Consider the following 6560-nt stretch of genomic DNA (forward strand, 5'->3'; position numbering starts at 1 on the left):
GTCTTGCACAAGCACCATGTGGAAAGAAGCTGTGAGGTGGGAGGCCGCCCTAGTCCCCTATCCCAAGCCCCGGAGGCACAACCTGCCCCTCTGCAGGGGCAGGAAAGTGACCTTATGGCGGGGGGGGGGGTGCAGGCCTGCTTCAGGGGCTGCGTGGGGGCGAGTCGTAAGGGGAATTGGTAACTGGGTTTTGGCTAGTGATGTGTTTGCATAGGGGTCTATGGCTGTAAACTGAGCAGTGCCCGAAAGCGTTCATGGCCTGCTGGGTGGCACCAGGTACCCAGGAGCACATTGGGATGGAAATTAGGGACCCATGCTCCTTCTTCGGCCTAGGCAGCTGCTCCTGGGGAGGCCGTGATTTTGTGTTCGTTAATAAGTGCTCTGTGTTCTATTGATGCACCCCTGCTGCAAATGGGGTCGAGAACATGGAGACACACGGGATGATACTCAAACCAAATTAGGGGGGGTATCCCATAGGCATGTTTGGTTTTCATGGCACATAGTTAGGTGAATGGCTGATACATGATCCAATATGAGCCTGACCATATGAGGTTGTTACAACGTTTTATAAATATGAAAACTGAATATGGAATTTGAACTGGTATAGAGATGTCATGCTAGACCATGTGCCCAGGTGGGTTTTTGATTTGGTACAAGGAACCCTGGAGCTCAGTTTGCTGAATTGTTAAAGCATGGCCTGGGTGACCTTCAGCAAGTCCTGTAGACTCTCTGTGACTTGGCTTCCCCAAATAAAAAATTGAGCCAGGGCTATTGATTTCCTTTGTAAAGTACCCTAGGCCTTGTTACTTCGAAGTCCAGGTTTCAACACGTTTGTATAATTTACGAGAATCACCATAATAATTTTCATTGCAACTACAATCATTCAAATACTTCAGCCTTCATAAGCGTTAGCAGCCCTTCTATTATACTCTACAACAGAGAACATTGTCATAAAAACATCAGGTGAAAACTCACTTTATCTTGTTATTTTTCCGGGGAGCTGTGTAATATTAAAATGTTCTGTTTACAGAGTAGAATCGGATTAGCATCATTTATTTACTTAAAACATACTCACAATTGGCAGTGCGGCATTTTTTCTACTATCTAATTTTTGCTTGAATGTATATATATGTTTTATATATTTATAATGTATAAAAATCACAACCTATCAAAATAGTTACCTACATTGTTATTGTAAATAATCCTAACCACCTGTTGTAAGGATGTATTTTCCTTATTTCCAGAGACATTATTAGAATATTAAAAGCAAAATATATCTTTGTATGGAACTGCAGATTTTGGAGTTTTTGTGGAATGAAAAGAGGGTGTTATACATTGTATATAGTGTGTATAGCTGTAATGGTAACGCTCTGCTTTTCTAGTAGTCTTGTTTCTGAAGCGATGGGAAACTATCTATGTATTATAGACAATTTCCATATTTCCATAGAAAGTGGACTGGTTCCTGAAACTTAGCCTACACCATGGTCCTTCACTCAGCTGTTTGTCATTGTTGGTGTGTGTATGTATGTAATAAATCTTTACTGAATATTATCTAGCTATGTTCTTGACATAATACTAGATGTCTTGTGGATGTTCGGTAATGTGCTGCAATAGTTAATAAGTTGTAATGCCAAATGTGATATCCTATGGATGGCCACTTAAGAAAGCGTCATTCACAACACAACAAATACTTAAAAGGATGGGAATATTGAGAATGCAGCCTTAGAAGATTATCAGAATACTGTAAACTTGTATCCAAAAGATATACTGATTGAGTGATGCCCCACTGGGTAGTTACTGTGCATATGAAGGCTTAAGATCGTATATTACCTTTATATATTGTGTAGTTTGGAGGGTGAAGGAATTAATCAAACGCCTTGTGTTATTTCCTGAAAGGGTAAATTTATTTCCAAGCTTACTGTTTCTGAACTTGCTGAACACAACTGCATCAGTGTCAGTGCATGTTCTAATTTCTGTTCTTCTGGGCTTCCATTTGACTGAAGAAATTACAGTAAGTATGAATAGTGAGACTGAGATTCTTTTGTAGTGGTACCAGCCAAAACAGATGAAGGGACTCTGTATAAGAGGAGACTTAAATTATTATTTGTGTAAATGACCCTAGGTAGTACTAAATGATTAAATACCAATTGAAATTTGCAAAGTGGATAGATACAACGCTATTTGCATTACAGTTGGTATAACTTTTTTTCAAATCTGGTGCTTATTTTTCTGGGAAGCATATGAGAACTCAGCCCATAGGCGTTGTGTTGTCTCGGAAAAAGTCCAAACCATACACTTCCAGATGAATATCTTGTTTTGAGTGTTGTTAAACCTAATAATCAGGCAATTTGAATAAAAACCTTCTTTGCAATTTGTACTGAATTAAGTATTTAATGACAGGTCATTATATAAAACTGGTTTTCATGAATTGTATTGCATTCAGTAACACTGATATAGTCAGGCATTCTGATCCTTTCTGATGTTTTCTCTTTTTAAGTCTCAGACATCTGGATTCAGTTTTCTTATACAGATTATAAAGGAACAAAGTAAAGTCAAAGGGGATTTAAGTGTTTGCTTTTATCTGGAAATCAAACAGAAAAAAGTGAATGTTCCTCTGTAAGTACTTTAATAATAGGGTTTCTTATATGTTTTAGGCCTATATGTGTACATGAAACCATGCTATTTGAAAATGTCTCTGATACAATTTTTTGGATATCATTTAGCAAATGGCAGATTGTTTGGCATCTTCCATTTAAATCAAGTACGGAAATATTAGAAGGTTTTTTTTCCGTATAAATACGAAGCTTGAAAGAAAGCCCTCCATTTCGCCAGTGCTTTCATAAACCAGATACACAAGATTATGTATCATACTTTATTTTCTTGGTATGGTTTCTAGTGAATCTCTACAGCCAAGAAAAAGAATAGGAACATGTAGAAAAGAGAGCGAGCATGGAATACTTTAGTAGCAGCACCCCAGGAAAGCTACTTGTTCTACAAAAGGATTCTGCAGCTCTGGCAAGTTCTGGCTCAGTGTTGGTTCCTGGCCGTGTTATGTAGCCAGTTTTGTGGCCAGTTATGTTTAGCATAGCTGGTCCAACTTTTGACTTTCTGTGAAATTGCCAGTGTTTTCAATTGGCAAATAGGTATTTTCCAGCAAATCTGACACTGACTTTTCTACCTTGAAGCCCTTTTTGGCTGTGATCTTTCATAAACTTAGTTTTAGGATAGCATATACTTGAGCTTGCAGGATGAGGATGTTCATTGTTTTGGCAGCTGTAGAATGCATTTGGCACCAAGTAATATGCAGTTGGTTTTGAGATTGTCCTCACCTACAGTAAGAAAGAATTGAATTTTAATAAATTCATTAAGTTTATACTCTCTTATAAGTGTTTGTCTATTAACAGTAGGTGGAAGTTATTAGTACATAGCTACATAGTTGAATCAGGTTCTTTTTGACAGTGAAAAGAAGGCTGTTCCTGAATTTAGATTTCAGTCCGAAACTGCAAAAAAAAAAAATCTTGGGGATTGTCTAGCTCTGTGTTGATACTTTAGCTGTAGATAATTCAGCGTATGCAGAATTTCTAGTTTTAGATTTTGGATGCTTTATAATAGTATTTCAAGTTTAACAGCAAAGACATGCAAAAAGATATAATTTAGAAAGTTGAGCTTGATTAAAGTCAGAAGTCAGTGAGTCTGTTCATATTCACACTCTTGAAAGATGGAGGCAGCTAAGAGATGGGAGTGCATTTCTTCCTTCTTCCCACCCTGTGCTCCATCTTTGCGAGATTTATGAAGGTTGATGTTTAGATCATATATGTCTAAACCTACGGTACTTTATATATATGTGTGTGTGTGCGTGTGAATGTATTCTTTATATATAAAGTGCAGAGTTTCTGCAGTGAAAAATACAGTGTCTTATTTTTAGAAAATCTATGGCTACAAATTAATTTCCTTAGCAACTTTCCATCAAACAGCCTGCTCTTCCTTGTTCCCAACCAAAACAAACTTAAACTGGCTTATTAATTTAGGCAGTTTTCCCGTGAAAAATGGGTTCCAGGTCTCTGCCACAAGCGTTTGTAATCTGCCAGGTCACTGAAAAAAACCTCTGTGCGTAAAACTTGAAACGACATCTTTTAAAAAATATCGTAATTTTGCAGTGGTAAAGTTGGTGATATTTTTCCTCTGCAATTGTTATATTTCAATTTTACAGAGTAAGAATTTGAGTCTCTTGTCCTCTGTCATCTCTGTTTATTACTTTTATTTGATTATCTCTGTGAGTGCACAGCATAATAAACTGGTGTGCGTAATTACACTGAGCATAGCTATCTCAGGAGGAGTGGCAAAAGAGACAAAACTGGCAAGCAGCTTTAGGATTCAGGACAATGCAAAACAAAAATATTGCCTGTTTGAGCAAGTTTTTACACCTAAGCTTATTTTGACATAATGCTTCTCTAAAATATAGCCCTTTGTAGCACAGGATGGTGCCAGTTGTGCTATAATGTATATGGCTGAACATGAACAAATCCTGTACAAATAGGGCAGTGAAAAAAGTTGCTAAGTATCCTGCAGGAAGCAAGTATCAAGTTTATTGATAGTCGTGTTGACTGTAGCTATGGGCAGTTCATCCTAATCACTTCAGGCAAGAGCAGACAACTCAGAAATGAAATCTTTGCTCTCTGTTTTAAAAGGAAACAGGACTGACAAAACATGTGACTAATCTTCCCTTTTCCATCCGTTTCCATATACCTGTTAGAATAGATAATTGTTCTGGCTCTGATTTTCCAGTACGCTGAGATCCGCTGGGCTCTGCCCTTGGTGTAACACCGTGTATTTCATGTGCTCTGCTGACATTGATGATTCTATGACAAAAGTACAGCGGTGAATATAAACAGATCTATGTTAATTTTAAGGTCTGCTAGAAACGCATGACAAAGGAGTCGATTCTGAAGAGGAAAAGAACAGATATTGCAATGTCAGAAATTTTATTTTCAGGGTTTGAGGATGACACCCTTTGGATTTGTTTTTTCCAAATCAGAAGCTAATGATTGCATCTTGTCTTCCTTTGTTTCAAATGCTGCGCCTTCCAATCATTACAACAGCGTCCCTTTCACTGGAGTGACTACTACATAGCTGAAATGGCTCATAAGCGTTGTGTATACAACAAAATAGAGAATTGGGACTCAAAGCTTGATTGCTGCCTCTTCAGGCAATTTAAATAACACTTAAAGAGTTTCTGCTATATGGATCCTAGCAGTTTTAAGACTCAAGTGGAAAATCAGTACTTTCCTAGTAGGATGATACAAATTTGAGTTCACCTGTTTTCAGCCAAGAGAGAGTATTACAATCTATTCTGCCTAAAAATAAGCCGTAACACCTCCCTCAGTAACTTCCCCATCATGTCTGTGGCTTCCTTTTGAGCTACAACATCTCTTTCAGAAATGTGAAGTCTCGGTTTAAAAACTGTGGTGTTGAGGAATATTGCAAATCAAATATTGCAGTAGCTACTTAGTTTCACTTAGAAAATGTGTATTATTTTTTCTTTAGTCTGCATAAAATTAAATTGTTTTCTGCATAGTTGTAATTCTCTTAAATGGCTGTCTTGAAAATTGGACGTACTTGTTTGGGGGGAAAAAAAAAAAAGTCTCCAGAGCTATGTCTGTTTCTCTATTGAAGTTCTGCTATATATTTTGGTGAGTTGATTTAACATCTCACTAAGTCAGCAGTTCAGGGGCATTTTCATATTCCTGAGTTTCTTTTGTGCCTTTTGTCAGTGGGGATAGTTAAACACAGCCTTGATTCTGTTTTTTTTAAGATTCTGCTTTCAGTCTTTTTTATGATATATTCCTACAGTCATTTTCAAGTAATAAATAGAAATGCTATATAAAAACAGAGTATCACAGTTTGACATCTAAGTTATTTAAATTTCAGAAGTTCTTTAAAAACGTTTCATTTTCGCATTATTTGAAATTTACACCAGCTTTTCTTTGTTAGGTTGGATGTGTGAGATCTGCTTGTCTGCTCGAGCTCCTTCATGCGTTTCCAGGGTATTTCCACACAAATAGTCTTAATCAGGTTTTAGAGGGAGTCTGTTCTGTAACAGGAACTCCCAAGTGAGCCACAGCTTTTCAGTGAAAAGGAGGAGAAGCTTTGAAAAAATTATCAGGTCTTTGAATTGGGAAGAGAGGAATAATTCAGGAAAAGTTCCCGTCCCTTTTCAATGCAGGTTAACGTTTCTGATTTGGACTGAACATTGTATTGCAGGGGGATTCAGTAAATTACTATTAGCTATGTGCTCTCTTTCAGTATTTCCAGGCATTTGGGCCTGTGAAGTCCCTTGATGCAAATCCCCAGTGCTTCTTTTTTCTTGTATGTAGGCAGGGGGAGATTGGATTGATGGTAGTAAAAAGGGTGAGCATCTGAATCATGACGTGTGAGAGAAAGCACACTGCCTGCCTCTCCAATTATCATTTTTAAACTATGTGTTAATTTAGATAATAACTTGAGGTTCTTGATTTTTTATTTTTTCTTTTCTTCTGGAGTGCCTGGAACACACAGTAAGG

The sequence above is a fragment of the Fulmarus glacialis genome, unplaced genomic scaffold, assembly GCF_000690835.1.
Source record: "Fulmarus glacialis isolate BGI_N327 unplaced genomic scaffold, ASM69083v1 scaffold29129, whole genome shotgun sequence".
Taxonomy (NCBI): domain Eukaryota; kingdom Metazoa; phylum Chordata; class Aves; order Procellariiformes; family Procellariidae; genus Fulmarus; species Fulmarus glacialis.